The 20,088-nt window shown below is 38.0% G+C and overlaps 1 long non-coding RNA gene across 2 annotated transcripts; it reads left to right on the forward strand.

Moving 5' to 3' along the window:
- The first annotated feature begins 177 nt into the window (after positions 1 to 177).
- Positions 178 to 18,728, forward strand: LOC121026790 (uncharacterized). Of its 2 annotated transcripts, XR_005788453.1 has the most exons (3): positions 178 to 324; positions 7,737 to 7,843; positions 18,134 to 18,728. It is a non-coding gene; the product is annotated as an uncharacterized LOC121026790 (long non-coding RNA). The 2 variants fall into 2 exon arrangements; XR_005788452.1 differs by lacking the exon at positions 7,737 to 7,843.
- Positions 18,729 to 20,088: the final 1,360 nt, after the last annotated feature.

Consider the following 20,088-nt stretch of genomic DNA (forward strand, 5'->3'; position numbering starts at 1 on the left):
AGCATCCGCACTGACCTGGAAAGACCCTTAGCGTTCCAGTCCCAAGCGCAACAGTCTCGTTCCTGTCGTATGTATGCTTCTAGCCGGTAAAATTTTGCGTCGAAACTAGAACACTTTGATTGACTAAACAGGCACTTTCTCGGGAAAACACTCGTTGAGACATGGGGTGGGCGGGGTCTTCTTGGGTCCGCGCGTTGAGGCCCTTGGGGCGCGCGTGCTTGGCGCGCGCCTGCGAGTCCTGACAGGAGCTGAGGGAGCTGAGCGGCGCCTGTGGCTGCTGGGTGTCAGGCGCTGGGAGGGCAGGTCGAGTCTCTTGCCGCTAAGGTCAGCGACTGCGGTTTAAAAAGACTGCAGCTGCTTCCTGTCTTAGATTGTCGCTTACGGGCAGAAGTTAAGAGCTAGTAAATGGCTTAAAGATGGCAATAGTCCTGTCAACGTAATCTCTAGATCCCCAGGTCCTGGCCCTCGATTTAATGTTAGGTGCCATGCCACTGTACATTCTCCCTAGACCAGAAATTAATTTAAAGAAAAAAAAATTTTTTTAACGTTTATTTAACGTTAGACAGAGCATGAACGGGGGAGGGTCAGAGAGAGAGGGAGACACAGAATTTGAAACAGGCTCCAGGCTCTGAGCTGTCAGCACAGAGCCTGATGCAGGGCTTGAACTCACGGACCGCGAGATCATGACCTGAGCCGAAGTCGGATGCTTAACCGACTGAGCCACCCAGGCGCCCCCCGAAATTAATTTTTAAAATGTTTTCAGTGGTCGTGTTCCTACACATAGTTTTTCGAGTACTCTAACACAATTTTCATTTATCTGTTGTGTGTGTTCCTTTTTGGGTTTTGGGTTTTGGTTTTTTTTACATCTGAAAGTTAGGGGTCCCTGGGGACAGTGTGAACCCTTTCCGTTTTCCTGCGTAGTTTAAAGAATCAAATCACAAGTGTTTGGGATTGGGAAGAAAGACTAGGAAAGGGCTTCTCTAAAAAGCAACGTCAGGCTTAAAGAGAAGCAAACACGTGAAAACGGATAATGCCGCTGTACAAAATAGTGATAAGTGTGACAGCCTGAAACTTGAAATACTCTGAGGAAGTGTAGGAGGTGTGGCGTGGTAGGAACTTGAAGAGGGAGAGCAAGGTGGGAATCAGATCTGCTGCACCAGTACATTAAGGGTTTTATGCTGAGACCATTAGGAAGTTATGCAAAAAAAAAAAAAAAAAAAAAAAAAAAAAAAAATTGCTTTAGTTTTCAATGATTGCTTTGTCTATGAAGAATGGATTAGAGGAGATAGCATGAAAGGGGAGGGACTGGTCCAGGGCCACTGTAGTAGTCCTTGTGAGATAATAGTAGCTTTGACCCGTGTGGGAAATATGATGAAGAAAGGATTCTAGAGATATTTAACAGGTAGCACCAACAGAACTTGGTGATTGGTTGAATATGGGGAAATGAGGAGAAGCAGCTCAGGATAATTTCAGAAGTTCAGTTTTGACCAGCTGTTTGGATGTTGATGCCAGTTATTGAGAAACAATAGAGTCAATAGAGTTATTGAGGAACAATAGAGAATGATGGATAAGTATTTATGTAAAATACAAGTAGATTTCTGTAGGGCAGAAAAGTGATCTAGACTACACAAATATATTTAGGGCTCAGTTTATTCATGGGAAATGACACCATATGACTGAATGAGATTGCTTAGGGAGCGAAGTAGCAGGTAACAAAGGGGACAAAGGACATGGAGCTGAGGAATTCCAACATGCAATGTTGGGTAGAGGAAATAGGGCCAACAAGGTGGAAAAGAAAAAAGATAAATTGTGATTAAGATGATAGATTATGAAGCTTAGGAAGACTGGTGTTTCATCCATTCATTAAGTAAATCTTATAATAAGTACCTACTCAGCACCAGGCAGTTTTCTAATCTGGGAGAAAGCACTGAATGAGAACATTGTTTTGTCCTAAAGAGATTACATGGAAGTTGGAAAGAAAAACCATAAACAATTAAGATAATTTTAGATAGTGATAAACCAATAAAATATAGTAATAAGAGGGGCACTTACATGGTTCAGTTGGTTGAGCATCTAACTCTCGATCCCAGCTCAGGTCTTGATCCTAGGGTCATGAATTCAAGCCCCACGTTGCATGGAGCCTATTTAAGTATATATATATTATATAATATATATATATTATATATGTATATATTTATATATGTTGTATAAAATATTAAGTGTATATAATACTAAGTATGAATTCATATTAAGTATGTATATAAAAAGTATGAATGCATATTAAGTGTTAATTCAAGCCCCATGTTTACATGGAGCCTACTTACATATATTTATTTATTTATTATATAAATGCTAAATTATATAAGATATTAAGTATATATAATATTAAGTATGAATTCATATTAAGTATGAATTCAAACCCCATGTTGCATGGAGCCTACTTAAATATATATATAATATAAATATTAAATTATATAAAAAGTATATTTATACTTAAATACATATTATAGTATTTTACTTATATTTTAAAATATAAGATAAGGGAGAAAGACATGCAGGACTGGAGGAAAGAATGTTACTTTAGTGAGAAAAGACAAGGAAGGTCCCTCTGAAGAGGTAAAATCTGAGCTGAAACTTAAATAAGGAGGTAACCTGGTGATGATATGGGTGAAGAATGTTCTAATTGTCAAAGGCAATGGTTTTGAGATTAAAAAACAAAACAAAACCCAAGGCCAATATGGCTGATCCATATAAAAGGAGAAAAGAAAATGAGAGAGGTTGTAAAGGACTCTCACATTGACTTTATAGACTGTGGTGAGGAATGTGGCTATATTTTTAAAAATCGGCACAAAAATCATGGAAAATATTTAAAAGTAAACACAGAAACCTAACAGCAATAAGTGTAGGTGGGCTTTCAGCAAAGAATTGGAAGGAGGAAAATCTCTTCTTGCAATATTTTATTTTTAATGATAAGTGATAATAGGTAAATAGGTATACATGAATACCACTGTTAATAAGAAAGTAAAATCTTGTGACTCACTTTTTTGTCATTAATCCAGTTTTAGAGGTAACAAAAATATAGGTAGACAAGTGATGCCTTTGGAAATGTTAACAAAGCAAGGTTGCAAATTATAAATTTCATTAAATATTAACCAGAATGTCAAATTATAAAAGTTTGAATTATGCATATTAAAGTTAGAGGAAAGAGTCTATGGCCTATATTTTAATCAGGGATTGGAAGAATAGAAGAGACAATCAAGGAAAAGAATCCATAGTGGAGGATACATATTATAAAAATACATTTTAGCTTTAGAAGTAGTTTTGGTATGTGTGGTAGATTTTATTCTATACAAATACCTGTTGCCTCTCCCTGGAAGAGGTATCACTCACTTGCCTCAGTGTCACGCTTGATAGGATGACTTCCTTTATTAGCAAATGGAATGCATAACATGTAAGCTGTGTCATGCACAAGCAGAAGCTTTAAGAGCCGAAATCTGCCATGGTCTTTCTTTTCTCTCTGCCACAAGATCTACAGTGTTCTAGATAGAAGCTCAGGTGTCAGGGTGAAAATTACTTGGAGCAGATCGCTTCTCGGCCTTTTGGCTAAGATCAAGTGAAAATTACTTGGAGCAGAGACATTGCTGACATAAAATGAACATATATTGAGAATAAGAAATAAGACTTTATGGCTGCAAGTCACTAGATTTGAGAGTAGTTTTTTTTACTGCAGCCTCACTTAACCTACTCTAATAAAGAATTTGGCACTGAAAATGAGGTGGCACTGAAATGAGGTGGCACTGAAAATGAGTATATATATATATATATATATATATATATATATATACACACATATATATATATATAGTATATACTATGCTATATATAGTAATATAATAAAAATCCTAAAATATGTGGCATTGGATTCAGGTGACAGCAACAGGTAACAAGGTAACTGTTACCAGAGACTGGAAGTATGGCAATTTAAGTTATACAGTGCTAGAACATTTGATGAAATTGTTCTCAATTGGAAGGCAGTTAATGACCCTCATAAACTCCGATTTCAGTGAAATGGCAGGCAAAGGATATGTTAGCCACATGTGCCAGGTACTATTGGCAACAGTTTACAAGCAAGTACAATAAAGAGATGGGCTCAGAAAATAATCGGTGGGTTTGCAAGCTGCAGTGACAGGGAATGGAGCATCTAGAAATCCAGAGACTTGTAGAGGTAGAGGATATAGCTGATATTATGTCTACCTGTATAAGAGACTGATATTTAGCCAAAAAGATCAATTAAAATCTCAAGATAATGACCCAATCAGGAGTATAGCCATCACACCCTTATTAAAACATCTCAATAAATTAAGGTGTCTCAGTATATCCTCTCAACTGAACAATTTGAAGGTCTGGACAAAGAGATAAGGGTGTAGCTCTCTCACTAAAGCCTGACAGGATCAAGGTGACTGAAATTAAGTCTAGAAAAAGAAGGAGGTATGACTAAAAAGAATTGTGAGTATGGGCACTGGTGGATGGAGTTGGTTGGAATCAAATAAAAGTAGTCTAAATAATGCTAAAAGAACCATCACCTGTAGATTGAAGACTCTGTTTGATTTAGTTTTGTGAATAATTTTAAAATACAAAAAAGTATAAATACTAGTTGTCTAAATTAAATGTAAGTTATACTGTGAATAGCTCTAAAAAAGTCTAAGCAGTATATCAATAGCACCCTCCAAAAATTATTTTTCTTGCATAGTTTCTCTGAAAATTCAAGCCTAGAAAATTCTGGAAGGTATAGTGATTGTGTGTTGTTATTAATGTGTGACAGTAAAGAAATAGCTTTTTTAGAGAGGAATAATTTGGTAAGTGAGCCGTGGAATATGATTATATTAATGCAAATTGAAGGCAGAATCTTATATTTTTTTTACTCTGCTTGCATTTAGGCATTTAATTATTTTTCTACCAGATAAGTTGACAACTGTGGTTGTTTTTCTGATAACGCAAATACAAATTATACCTTCTCTTGTTAATGAAGATTTTGTAGCTATCCTTAATCTAAAAATAAATATGTTCTTCCACTAGTATTATGGTTACTTAGCATAAGCTGTATTTAATTATAAAATTTCTATTAGAAAAATGAAAACATTTTGGTTTATGAAAGTTTACTTCCACTGTTATGAATCTCATAGCTTCACATACTGTCATTAGTTTAAATTAAATACCTGAAGAACTTTATGTACAAAATTCAATGAATACTAAAAAGTAAAGAAACTAGAACAGTTTAAAACTGGTATGTATTTTTACTGAAACCTTATGATTAAATAATATTTTAGGAAAACTGCATATTTAAAATTTTTGGAAAATTATACCATACACCTAGATCTTCACACTAGAAATTATTTAGAATAGCTATGTTGTATTCTTCTGTGTTTTTATTTATTATCTCTCTGAAATTTCTATCTTCTCTATGAATCCATTTATTCATTTTTTCAATGTTTATTATCTTGAGAGAGAGAGCATGCACATGCACAAGCAGGGGAGGGGCAGAGAGAGAGGGAGAGAAAGAATCCCAAGCAGGCTCTGCACAGTTAGCACAAAGCCCCATGCAGGTCTCAAACCCATGAACTGTGAGATCGTGACCTGAGACAAAATAAACAGTCAATGCTTAACCTACTGAGCCACCCAGGGGCCCCACGATTTATTCATTTATTAAACATGTTTTAAGTGCCCACTATGTATTGTTCCTCATGCTGAGTGGTTAGGATAAGAAGAACACTACTGTCCTTCAGCATCTTCAAGTCTAGTGGAGCTAGGGGTATAATTATTACAAAGCTCTATGATATGTGCTATAATAGACACTGATAGATGACTTAGGTTACTGGGTATATAGTGTCCTAACCAAGATCAAGAATATACATTCATCTTTGGAAATGTTAAGTTTAGGATGCCTATGAAATATCCAACTAGAGATACTCTGAAGGCTGGCAGAAACATCTCTCTTCAGCTCAAGAGAGGGGTTTGGTCTAAAGGTAAACTTCAAAAGGAAAGGAGATATAAGTGAGTTATTAGGAACTGATGAGCTTGTCCATGAATAATGTGTATGAAGGAAAGTGTAACAAGAAAAAAGCGTCAATGCTAAAACCCTACAGAATGTGAACAAAATCAGGACCAGGTCAGGAGAGAGGAGTCAGGACAGAAAAGTTAGATCAAGTCAGTCAGGGTTTAGCCAGAGAAACAGAACTTCTAGGAAATATACATATATAATAAGGAATTTATTATAAGCAATAAGACATCATACAGTGTCTTACTGTAGTCTGAAATCAACAGGGGAGGCAGGAGAGGAGGAACATGAAGTGTAGAAGCAAAGATACATTAGAACCTGTGGGGATGGGTGGAACCCATGAGGACATAGGGACCCTGTTTCTAGAGCCCTTTGTCACAGGATTAGATATAAACCTAGTTCAAGAATAAGGAAACTGAAGGAGGAATTTGACAAGAAAAGGAATAGTAAGGAAATGCCCTAGGGGAATCTCATGCATTCCAGACATACTCCTCCTTGCTCTCAATGAGCTGACTTATCCCAATTAACCCTTGCTAATCAAAATCAACCACCCAAGCTACTAGAGTAATAGAGCTTTCTTCCCTTGAAATTATGACTTCTAGATCAGTAAAACCACAGTTTCAGAGTAACTTGTTGCAGGTAAATTGCAGGTAAGTCATAATTTTACTAGTAGATAACTAGGGAAAATAGTAAGAAAACCATGCTGTATTATCTTTCACCACTGTGCTTTCAATTCAGAGTGGGACTAAAGTGTTAACAACTCACTACTTTGGAATGTTGATAGCATTTTATACAGAGCCATCTGTAAACTAGGCTCAAGTAGGCCTTAGTTAATTGGTCATAGGTAATGCTACATACCATAGGTTCAGGTTGAGAGGGGAGTATAGAACATGGATATGCAATTTACATATTCAGGACCTGCTCAAATCCATCTGGTGGTGGTTTCCATTTGATGATGAAATGCTACTGTGCGTATTCAATCTGATAGCTTTGTTGATCAGATAAGACCCAGTTCATGATGGATAACTGAGGTAGCATGGTAATTTGCTTCAAGCACCAACAGATCTGCTAAGTTATCCATCTTAGTTGAAGAACAATTCGTGAGGCAGCCCAGACCTGTTGCAGGACCCTGCCCAAAACTAGCAACTTTTCAAGTTGCTCAGTAAATGGATCAGAGTAGCACACAGATGAGGTAAATGTTGACTCCAGGATCCAAAGAGGCACACATAGTAGAAATCATCTTTGTGATAAAAGGAACCAAATGCAGTAATCTGTTCTTCTCTTTGAAAGAGCTATCTCAGGGCACCTGGGTGGCTCAGTGGCTTAAGCATCCAGCTTCGGCTCAGGTCATGACCTCATGTTTGTGAGTTCAAGCCCCGCATTGGGCTCTGTGCTGACAGCTCAGGGTCTGGAGCCTGCTTCAGATTCTGTATCTCCCTCTCTTTCTGCCCCTCCTCTGTTCATGCTCTATCTCTGTCTCAAAAATAAATAAACGTTAAAAAAATAATACAATAAACATTAAAAAAAGGCTATTTTGACATGTCCCAGACCCAGACTACTGGAACCCTAGAAATTTTACTAAGGTGGCAGAAACCTGATTTTTGGTCAGATTCACTTCCCAACATATCTGGCATATAATTATCTTACCTATGTCCTAACTAGTTACTTCTTTCTTACTCAGCCCAATCAGCATGATACCATCCATGTAATTGCCCAACATAAATTTCTGTGGAAAAAAGAGATAATCAAGTACCTGTAATAGGGCTGCAGAGTTGATGTATCCATAAGGTAAGACAGTCAAGGTGTGTTACTCATCTACAGAAAGCAAACTACTTTTGTTGGTCTTTAATAACATCTATAAATATAAAAGCATTCACCAGTCCAAAGTTAAGGTGCCAACAGATTTGGTCCGTAGTGAGAATGCGTTTCCCGGCTTGCAGATGAAGGCCATCCTCACTTGGCAGAGAGAGTGAGCAAGCTCTGGCCTCTCTTTTTCTTATAAGGACACTAATCCTGTTATTGGGGCTCCACCCTCATGATCTCATCTAAACCTAATTACCTCTCAAAGCCCCCATCTCCAAATACTATCATATCGGGAGGGTAGGGCTTCAACATATAAACTGGGGGGAGCATACAAACATTCAGTCCATAATAGCTAGCAAACCTTCAAGGTGTAGATAATTTCTATGCTATTAAATTTGAACCATAACTTTGGAAAAGGAACCTTCCAAATTCACATTTCAAATCAAGCATTAATCTCATAATAAAACTTAATAAGAATAATCCATCCATGTTTTCTTTAATCCCAGCCAGTCTAATTACAACAGTTTTATCCAAGAACTATAAGATCTCTCAAAATGTGGGGACTCTAGTGAAATATTATGAGTTAAAATTACTTAATTTAGAAACTGTTCATAGACTTTCACTTCCAAGATTGGCAGACTAGGTTATTCAGACAATCCAGACTATCTTTTTTCTTTTCAAAGACATTAGTGTGGAGCATTGAGTAAAGTCCACTGAAAATTCATGAACACCTGAAACCTCAGAATATGAACTTATTTGGACTTAGGGTCATTGCAGATGTAATTAGTTAAGGTCAGACTTGATTAGTATAGGCCCTAAATCCAATGACTAATTTTTTTTTTTAAGAAAAGAAGGGAAGACACAGACACACAAAGAAGTCCATGTGAAGACAGAGGCAGAGATTGGAGTTATGCTACCGCAAGCCCAGGAACACCAGGAGCCACTAGGAACTGGGAGAGGCAGGGAAAGAATCTCTCCTAGAGTTTTTGGAGGAAGTGTGCCCCTGTCAACCTCGTGATTTCAGATTTCTGACCCCCAGAACAGTGAGAAAATAAATTCCTACTGTTTTAAGCCACTAATTTTAATTATTTTTATGGTAAACTTTGAAAACTAAGACAGATTTTGGTACCAGAAGTGAGTTGCCTCTGTAACAAATACCTAAAAAAAGAAGAAATGCCTTTGGAATTGGGTATGGGTAGAGGCTAAAAGAATTTTGAAGTGCATGATAGAAAAATCCTAGGGGCGCCTGGGTGGCGCAGTCGGTTAAGCGTCCGACTTCAGCCAGGTCACGATCTCGCGGTCCGTGAGTTCGAGCCCCGCTTCGGGCTCTGGGCTGATGGCTCAGAGCCTGGAGCCTGTTTCCGATTCTGTGTCTCCCTCTCTCTCTGCCCCTCCCCCGTTCATGCTCTGTCTTTCTCTGTCCCAAAAATAAATAAACGTTGAAAAAAAAAATTTTTAAAGAAAAATCCTAGATTGCCTTGAAGACACAGTTGACAGAAATATGGACATCAAAGGCAATTCTGATGAGGGTTCAAATGGAAGTGAGGAGCATGGTAGAGAAGGCTTCTGTCATCTTAGAGAATACAAACAGAATATTGGTAGAAATATGTATATTAAAGGTGTTTCTGGTAACAGAGAAATGAGGAACATGTTATTGGACATTGGAGGAAAGATGATCCTTCTTGGATATAAAGTAGAACTTGTCAATGATGAATTTGGATATTTAGCTGAGGAGATTGCCAAGTAAAGTGTTGAAGGTACAGCCTTGTTTGTCCTAGATACTTATAGTAAAACACAAGAGGAAAAAAATAAAGAAGAACTATTAAGCAAAATGGAGATAGTGCAAGACATATACTCCATAGAGAGCATCCAAGATCCATGAAATTGAAGTCCTAGAGATGACTAGGAGATTAGGGGGAAAAAATTGGAGGTATAATAACAAAGACTGTTTCAAATCTTATATAAGATATCAAACTAAAGAGTCAAGACTCTCTTTAAGTACCATATAGAAGAAAAGAAAACCAGACCTAAATACATTGCTGATGAGAGTATAAATTGGTGCTACATTTTGAAAATCTGCTTGCCTTTTTGTACTAAAGTTGAATATTTGAATACTATGTGATACAGTAATTTCACTCTGAGATAACCCAACAGTGATATGTGCTTATGTGCACCAAGAGACATAAACAAGAATGCATATAGAATAATTATTTAGAATAACCTTGAACTGGAAAGAGCAAAAATATTTATCAAGGGCAAATGAATAAGTAAATGTAGTACATTCAAGCATGTGCTTTCACACTGCAAATGAACTACAAATAGACACAACATAAATGATTCTCACACACACAAAAAAATATTAGTCAAAGAAACCAGAAATAAAACAAAACATACTGTGTGAGTCCATTTATGTAAAATGTAAAAACAGTATTAGACTCAGGATAATGACTAACTTTATAGAAAGTAGGCAGTATGAATTGAGGGGGCTCAAGAGAGACTTCTTTGGTCTTGGCATGGTGTTTAGAAAGGTGTTTGCTTCGGGGCGCCTGGGTGGCGCAGTCGGTTAAGCGTCCGACTTCAGCTAGGTCATGATCTCGCGGTCTGGGAGTTCGAGCCCCGCGTCAGGCTCTGGACTGATGGCTCAGAGCCTGGAGCCCTTTTCCGATTCTGTGTCTCCCTCTCTCTCTGCCCCTTCCCCGTTCATGCTCTGTCTCTCTCTCCCAAAAAATAAATAAACATTGAAAAAAAATTAAAAAAAAAAAAAAAGGCGTTTGCTTCTTGATGATCCTTTGATCTTTATTTTTTTTCACTTTGTTATATTTTCCATTAATTTTTTTAAATGAATTGTATAGATTTAGAAACAACAATGTTAGGGAATTTTCTTATGATTTTTTACTTAAAGATCTGATGGATTAAAAAAGAACAGAAGGTATTTATGCATTTTTGTTTGTGAAAGCTTCTCCACCTTTTGAGTTGATGACATGAAACCTGTCTCTAACTAACCTTATTTGTCTCTCTAACATCCAGTATTGTACATTTTATGATGTTGCTTCACTGATGCTGTCTTTGCCCATCTGCTCTGATTTCTTGGGACTTGCCCCTTGTGAAACACAGCTCCTAAGACTGCCATTCATATGCACTGAAAAATAATTAAATACATTAGCTTGTCTAACAGATATGTCTAATAAATAGCTATTATAGCAAATATTGAAGTATTCACCTCTCAATTTTATCTTCATGTAGAACAAATACTGATAACATTTCATAGTATCATGTTAGTTTTTTTTTTTTTTTAATAATTTATTGTCAAGTTAGCTAACATGCAATATAGTCTTGGCTTCAGGAGTAGAACCCAGTGATTCATCACTTACATATAATACCCAGTGCTCATACCTCCTCAATGCCCATCACTCATTTTCCCCATGGTCCCAAACCCCCACCCCCATCAACCCTCAGTTTGTTCGCTGTATTTAAAAGTCTCTTATGGTTTGCCTCCCTCTCTGTTTGTAACTTATTTTTCCTTCCCTTCCTCTATGGTCTTCTGTTAAGTTTCTCAAATCCCATATATGAGTGAAAACATATGATATCTGTCTTTCTCTGACTTATTTCACTTAGCATAGTACCCTTTTGTTCTATCCATGTTGTTGCAAATGGCAATATTTGAATTCTTTGTCATTGCCAAATAGTATTCCAAGGCATATATATACCACGTATTCTTTATCCGTTCATCAGTTGATGGACATCAGGGCTCTTTCCATAATTTGGCTATTGTTGAGAGTGCTGCTATAAACGTTGGGGTGCGTGTGCCCCTTTGAAACAGCACTCCTGTATCCTTTGGATAAATACCTAGTAGTGCACTTGCTGGGTCATAGGGTAGTTCTATTTTTAATTTTTTGAGGAACTTCCATACTGTTTTCCAGAGTGGCAATTCGCATTCCAACCAACAGTACAAGAGGGTTCCCAATCCTCTGCATCCTCACCAATATCTTTTGTTTCCTGAGTTGTTAATTTTTTGCCATTCTGACAGGTGTGAGGTGGTATCTCATTGTGGTTTTGACTTGTATTTCCCTGGTGATGAGTGATGTTCAGCATCTTTTCTTTTTCTTTTCTTAAACATTTTTATTTATTTTTGAGAGACAGAGAATGAGCAGAGGAGAGGCAGAGAGAGAGGGAGACACAGAATCTGAAGCAGGCTTCAGGCTCTGAGCTGTCAGCACAGAGCCCGACGCAGGGCTCGAACCCATCAACTGTGAGATCATGACCTGAGCTGAAGTTAGACGCTCGACCAACTGAGCCACCCAGGCGCCCCTTTCAGCATCTTTTCATGTGTCTGTTTGCCATCTGGATGTCTTTTTTGGAAAACTGTCTATTCATGTCTTCTGCCCATTTCTTCACTGGATTATTTGTTTTTTGGGTGTTGAGTTTGGTAAATTCTTTATAGATTGTTGATACTAACCTTTTATATGATATGTCATTTGCAAATATCTTCTCCCATTCTGTTGGTTCCCTTTTAGTTTTGTTGATTGTTTCCTTTGCTGTGCAGAAGCTTTTTATCTTCATGGGGTCTCAATAGTTCATTTTTGCTTTTGTTTCCCTTGCCTTCAGAGATATGTCAAGTAAGAAGTTGCTGAGGCCAAAGTCAAAGAGGTTGCTTTTTTTCTCCTCTAGAGTTTTGATGGCTTCCTATCTCACACTTAGGTCTTTCATCCATTTTGAGTTTATTTTTATGTGTGATGTAAGAAAGTGGTCTGGGTTCATTCTTCTGAATATTGCTGTCCAGTTTTCCCAATCCCATTTGCTGAAGAGATGTCTTTATTCCATTGGATACTCTTTGCTGCTTTGTTGAAGATTAGTTGGCCATATATTTGTGGGTCCATTTCTGGGTGCTCTATTCTATTGCATTGATCTGAGTGTCTGTTTTTATGTCAATATCGTAGTGTCTTGATGACTACAGATTTGTAGTACAGGCTAAAGTCCGGAATTGTGATGCCTCCAGCTTTGGTTTTCTTTTTCAACATTACTTTGGCTATTCGGGGTCTTTTGTGGCTCCATACATATTTTAGGATTGTTTGTTCTAGCTCTGTGAGGAATGCTGGTGCTATTTTGATTGGGATTGCATTGAACGCATAGATTTCTTTGTGTAGTATCAATATTTTAACAATATTTGTTCTTCCGATCTATGAGCATGGAATTTTTTTCCATGTCTTTGTGGAAAATGCAACCCGTTTCTGTACATTGATTTTATATCCTTCGACTTTGCTGAATTCATGTTATCAGTTCTAGCAGTCTTTGGTGGAGTCGTTCAGGTTTTTCGTGTGGAATATCATGTCAGCAAAAAGTGAAAATTTGACTTCTTTGCAAATTTGGATGCCTTTTATTTCATTTTGTTGTCTGATTTCTGGGGCCTAGGACTTCCAACACTGTTAAACGACAGTGGTGAGAGTGGACATCCCTGTCGTGTTCCTGATCTCAGGGGGAAAGCTCTCAGTTTTTTTCCCATTGAGGATGACATTAGGGATGGGTCTTTCATGATGTTAAGGTGTGTTCCTTCTATCCCAACTTTATTGAGGGTTTTTATCAAGAAAGGATGCTGTATTTTGTCAGCAGTGACAGAATCATATGGTTCTTATCCTTTCTTCTATTATGTGATATATCACGATTGATTTGCGAATATTGAGCCAGCTCCACAGCCCAGGAATGAATCCCACTTGATCATGGTGAATAATTCTTTTAATATACTGTTGCATTTGATTTGCTAGTATCTTGTTGAGAATTTTTGCAGCCATGTTCATCAGGGATATTGGCCTGTAATTCTCCTTTTTAGTGGGGTCTTTGGTTTGGGAATCAAGGTAATGCTGGCTTCATAGAATGAGTCTGGAAACTTTCCTTCTGTTTCTATTTTTTAGAATAGCTTCAGAAGAATAGGTATTAACTCTGTTTTAAATGTCTGGTAGAATTCCCCTGGGAAGCCATCTGGCCCAGGACTCTTATTTTTTGGGAGATTTTTGATAACTGATTCAAGTTCTTCGCTGGTTATCTGTTCAAATTTTCTATTTTTTCCCTTTTGAGGTTTGGTAGTGTGTGGGTGTCTAGGAATATGTCCATTTCTTCCAGATTGTTCAGTTTGTTGGCATAAAACTTTTCATAGTATTCTCTAAGAATTGTTTTATTTTGGTGGTGTTGGTTATGATCTCTGCTCTTTCATTCATTATTTTATCTATCTGGGTCCTCTCTCTCTCTTTTTATTTATTTATTTATTTATTTATTTATTTATTTATTTATTTATTTGAGAAGCCTGGCTAAGGGGTTATCAATTTTGTTTATTCTTTTTCAAAAAAATTAGCTCTTAGATTCATTGATCTGTTCTACTGGGTTTTTGTTTTGTTTTGGTTTTGGTTTTTTTTTGGATTCTATATTGTTTAAACACTCTTTATGCTCTAATCTTTATTATTTTTGTTCTTCTGCTGGCTTTGGGCTTTTTTTTTTTTGTTTGTTTTTTTTTTTGCTACTGCTTTTCTAGTTCCTGTAAATATGAGGTTAGGTTCTGTATTTGAGACCTTTCTTGCTTCTTGAGATAGGCCCGGATTGCAATGTATTTTCCTCTTATGACTGCCTTTGCAGCATCTTATGGGGTTTGGATTGTCGTGTTTTCATTTTCATTTGTTTCCATATATTTTTTAATTTCTTCTTTAATTTCCTGGCTCACCCATTCATTCTTTAACGGATGTTCTTTAACCTTTATATATTTGGGCTTTCCAAATTTTTTCTTGTAGTTGATTTCAAGTTTCATAGAATTGTGATCTGAAAATATGCATGGTATGATCTCAATCCTTTTATATTTGTGTGTTTTTTAAATTTACATCCAAGTTAGTTAGCATATAGTGCAATAATGATTTCAGGTCTGGAATCCAGTGATTCATCCCCTACATATAACTCCCACTACTCGTCCCAACGAGTGTCTTCCTTAATGACCCTTGCCCATTTAGCCCATCCCACAATCCTTTTATGTTTGTTGAGGGCTGTTTTGTGACCCAGTATTTGATCTATTTTGGAGAATGTTTCATGTGCACTCAAGAAGAATGTGTATTCTGCTGCTTTTGGATGAAAAGTTCTGAATATATTTGCTAAGTCCATCTGGTCCAATGTGTCATTCAGAGCCATTGTTTCCTTATTGATTTTCTGTCTAGATTATCTATCCATTGTTTAAATGAAGTATTAAATCCCCTATAATCACTGTACTATTATCTATACATTTATTTATGTTTGTGATTAATTGACTTATATTTTGGGGTATTTCCACTGGGGGCATAGACATTTACAATCATTACCTCTTCTTGATAGATAGACCCCTTAATTATGATATAATGCCCTTCTTCATCTCTTGTTACAGTTTTGTTCTGAAATCTAGTTTGTCTGATATAAGTATGGCTACTCTGGCTTTCTTTTGACATCCAGTAGCATGATAGATGGTTCTCCATCCCCTCACTTTCAATCTGCAGGTGTCCTCAGGTATAAAATGAGTCTCTCATAGGCAGAATATAGATGGATCTTGTTTTTTTTTTCAGTCCATTCTGATACCCTATATCTTTTGATTGGGGCATTTAATCCATTTACGTTCAGAGTGATTATTGAAAGATATGGATTTAGTGTCTTGTGTTATCTGTAGGTTTCATGCTTGTGGTGATGTCTCTGGTCCTTTGTAGTCTTTGCTGCTTTCCACTCACGGAGTCCCTCTTAGGATCTTCTGTAGGGATGGTTTGGTGGTCATGAACTCCTTTAGTTTTTGTTTGTCTGGGATAGCCTTTATCTCTCCTTCTATTCTGAATGACAGCCTTGCTGGATAAAGGATTCTTGGCTGCATATTTTTCCTATTCAGCACATTGAATATTTCCTGCCACTCTCTTCTGGCCTGTCAAATTTCAGTGGACAGGTCTGCTACTACCCTTATGTATCTAACCTTGTAGTTTAGGGCCTGTTTGTCCCTAGTTGCTTTCAGAATTCTCTTTATCTTTGTATTTTGCCAGTTCCCCTATGATATGTCATGGTGTCAACTTGTTTTTATTGATTTTGAAGGGAGTTCTCTATGCCTCCTGGACTTGGATATCTGTTTCCTTCCCCAGGTTAGGGAAGTTCTCAGCTATAATTTGTTGAAATAAACTTTCTGCTGCTTTCTCTCCCTCTTCTTCTTCTTCTGGAACTCCTTTGATATGGATATTATTTTGTTTCATTGAATCACTTTGGTCTCTAATTCTCTCCTCATTGTCGAGTAATTTCTTTTCCCTCTTTTTTTCCCCGCTTCATCATTTCCCATAATTGTATCTTCTATTTCACCTATTGTCTCCTCTGCTTCTTCTATCCTTGCTGTCACTGCATCTAGTTTATTTTGCACCTCACTTACAACATTTCTGAATTCGTGACTGTTTCTTAGGTCCTTGTTCTCTGCAGCAATAGGTTCTCTGCTGTCTTCTATGCTTTTTTCAAGCACAGATTTTGTCTTATGACTATTATTCTAAATTCTTGTGCAGACATATTGCTTATATCTTTTTTGAGCAATTCTCTGGCTGTCATTTCTTCCTGGAATTTTTTTTTGAGGCGAATTCTTCCATTTCATCATTTTGGCTAGGTTTCTGTCTTTTATGTGTTTTAATAGCTTGTTATGTGTCCTGCACCTGTGAGTACTACTATATTAAAAAGAGATCATACACTGTCCAGGGCTTGGCACTTCAGGAAGTACTTTTGGAGTGTGTTGCATGCACTCTGTTGTTGCATCTTTAGCTGTTCTATCCCACTGCTCATAGTGGTGTGTTGCAGACTTTGAGTTTGACGTTCTCTCTTGTCCAACAAGAGAGTGGATGCAGAATTGAATATGAGAGAGGCTAATGTCCAGGAGGAGACAAGAGCACTGAGTAAGGGTCCTTGCTCTGTATATATTAGGATCAGAAGGCTTTCAAACATGATGGATGTGCAGAAAGAGACAATAAAATGGTGATCATTAACTCATGTTTGTGAGAGAAAGGGGTTTTCTAAGATATGTGGTGTTAGGGGTTTGGGTCAATACAAAACAAAATTCTGGTGCTGAGCAGATGGCTGTTTACAGCAGGCACCAGGTGCTGTGTCTGTTTATCTTAACTTAGATAAGATGGATAGAGCATGGTGCCTCAGGGTCAACAAGGCACTTTTTTTTTTTTTTTTAATTAGCTCCAGGCAATTTCACCCGGCTTTGGAGGTCTTTCTAACTGTTTACCTTTCAGCTCTGCTGGGGGCGCTTCTGCTCTGTGCTCTGTTTACCTATTCTCAGACGCTTTTGTCCTGTGGAAGCAGTTTCGTGCTCTTTGCTTTGTTCTATGCTGGGGGCACTTTAGCCCTGTGGCTGCTTTCTGCTCTAGCCCTGTTAACCCATTGGTGCAAGCTTGGGAATTCCTAAACTTATTCCCCACAGTGGTGGATTTTTTGGACCTTCTACCAGGTGTGCTTTGATTTGTTCCTTGAAGAAACCATACAAAACCACAGGGCAGTTGTCTGTTGGTGCCTGGAACTAGAGGCTGTGCTGGTCTGAGAGGCTGTTTGGTTCAGTCAGTGTCAGTCTCACTCCATAGATAAGCAGTTACCCGGCTATGGAGGGGCATGGTTTGGTGTAAGTGTGTCCCACCTCCACTGAGGGCTGCTGTCCTGTTCCCTGAAACCCCACCATGTTTATGACAGGGAGAAAAATGGTGACACCCCAATCTCTCCTCCCCAGACCTGGTGTCTCAAACCACACTGTTCAGGTAGCACTCACAGTGTAGTGCCGGCAGGCAGCTTGCCCTGTTCCACAGTCTCCCATGCCTCTTCGGCACTGGGCTAGGATTCAAAACCTGATGTCTTAAAGGATTCTGCTCCATGACCTGGTTCTGGGGTATTGCCACTCTGCCCAGATGACAAAGGACCTCTGGCTGGTGCCTAGAGAGTCTTTTGTCCTTGGAGTATACCCTCTTCCCACAGTACTCAAGGGAGGGGACTATTTTCTTCCAGTGTGCCCCTGAGATCACCATGGCATACCTGTGCTGGGTCCCCTTCCCCACCGCGGGCACCTGCACATGGCCCCCTCTAGTCCACAGAAAATTGCACACCCCTGAAAACTCTGATCTTTATCTCCTAAGGCTGTTTGCAAAGTAGAAACTGGCTCTCTCCATATTTTTTGTTCCCTAGTCCATGGTCTCAAGAGTTTTTTCTCTTGTCCAAATAAAATACTACAGTTCCACAGCTTCTCTTTTTCTTCCTCTTGTCTCTCCACAGATGGGGTCCCCTCCCGTCCGTGCCCAGAACCACCAGTTTTATCTCTCCCAATTCATGAACACGCACCTCTGTCCCGCCAAGCTGTCTCTTTCCACCTGTGGAGATTTTTCTGCCACTCCGCAGCCTGCATTCCCGGGCGTTCCAAGTGTTCTGACCTCAATACAGCTGTGTTTGAGGGAGAAGGGAAATTGTGGTTCCTTTACTTCTCTGCCATCTTAACTCCTGGTGTCATGTGAGTTTAAAAAAAAAGCTATGTTACTATGTGAATGAACCATGAAAACACTGCTTGATAAAATAATCCAGACACATGAGATAACACATTTTTTATTCCATTTATATGAAATACCTAGAATAGGCAAATCCATAGAGACATAAAGTAAATTGGTGATTGTGAAGACTAGGAATAGGGGAAATGAGGAGTAACTACTATTGGGTATGAGGTTTCTTTGTGGAGTAATGTAAATGTTCTAGAATTATATAGTGGTGGATGGTTGTACAACTTTTGAATATGCTAAAAATTGCTGAATTTTACACCAGAAAGGGTGAGTTTTATGGGGTGTGAATTATATCTCAATAAAGCTGTTATAAAAACTCAGCCCTGAGCTAAGCGCCTTTTTTAAAAAAGGTAATCTTGTTATATCTAGAAAGATGACTGACTGGCTAGGGTACAAAGATAAGCTGATAGTTTATTTTCATGGTACTCGTTTGTGCATTTAAAATTTTTTTACTGTGCGTACATACTATCTGTGAAAATTAACTTAAAATATTTTTACTATTATGTATTCATTAAATATGTAGAAAGTTTTTATTCATGTAATACTATAGTAGATCCTTGCTGCCTAAATTCTTAAAGAAAATCCTGTGGTCAGTATGTTTGAAAAGAATGATTATCAATGAACCCTTTATTACAAAACATAAAATGATCTTAGAATTTCCCAGACCTTCAAAGTTGCAGTTGGGAATTCTGATTTGAATCTGATTCCTATTCCTTTGTCTATATTCTCTCCTTTCTCTATGAGAACATTAAGAATTCTCCTGAAGTTCAGAAATTTAAGCACAATCTTTTCTTCATCAATATTGCTTTCTCTTGAATATCTCTGAAAATATTAATTATGGCAAAATAAAATGATCCATGGGCTTTCTGGGATCATAAATGACAGCTAGCTTCTGGCTTCTTCTGGCTACAACCCAGCTCAGTATTTCTTATTTCCATCTTAGCATTCTATCATAACAAATACTTATTACCAAACGCTGGCCTTCAACTGGCACCTTATTCCATGTGATTACATGTGGTAATATAAGTAACTCTTTTACCATGCATGCCTGGGAATACCGATGTCTTATTTTCCACTGGTAATAAAATCATCACTGTTGGGGTGCCTGGGTGATTCAGTTAAGTGTCCACTCTTGATTTTGGCTCAGGTCATGATAGGGTCGTGGGATCAAGCCCCACATTGAGCTTTGCACTGACAGTGCAGAGTTGGCTTGGGATTCTGTCTCTCCCTATCACACATTCTCACTCTGCCCGTCCCACGGTCATATGCATGTGCTTTCTCTGTCTCTCAAAATAAATAAATACACATTTAAATTTTTTTTTTTCAACGTTTATTTATTTTTGGGACAGAGAGAGACAGAGCATGAACGGGGGAGGGGCAGAGAGAGAGGAAGGCACAGAACCGGAAACAGGCTCCAGGCTCTGAGCCATCAGCCCAGAGCCTGACGCGGGGCTCGAACTCACGGACCGCGAGATCGTGACCTGGCTGAAGTCGGACGCTTAACCGACTGCGCCACCCAGGCGCCCCCATATCTTCACATTTAAAAAAAATTATCACTGTCTTTTGACCCACACCACACCAAATAATAAATCTTAGATTCCCATTTTGAGGTTTTATTTCTTTCTTTTCTGAACATCTTAAGATTTTAGTAGAGGAAATAGAAACCAGTCTAGGTATGTT

The sequence above is a fragment of the Herpailurus yagouaroundi genome, unplaced genomic scaffold (genome assembly GCF_014898765.1).
Source record: "Herpailurus yagouaroundi ecotype Mexico unplaced genomic scaffold, PumYag 162477, whole genome shotgun sequence".
In the NCBI taxonomy this organism is placed as follows: domain Eukaryota; kingdom Metazoa; phylum Chordata; class Mammalia; order Carnivora; family Felidae; genus Herpailurus; species Herpailurus yagouaroundi.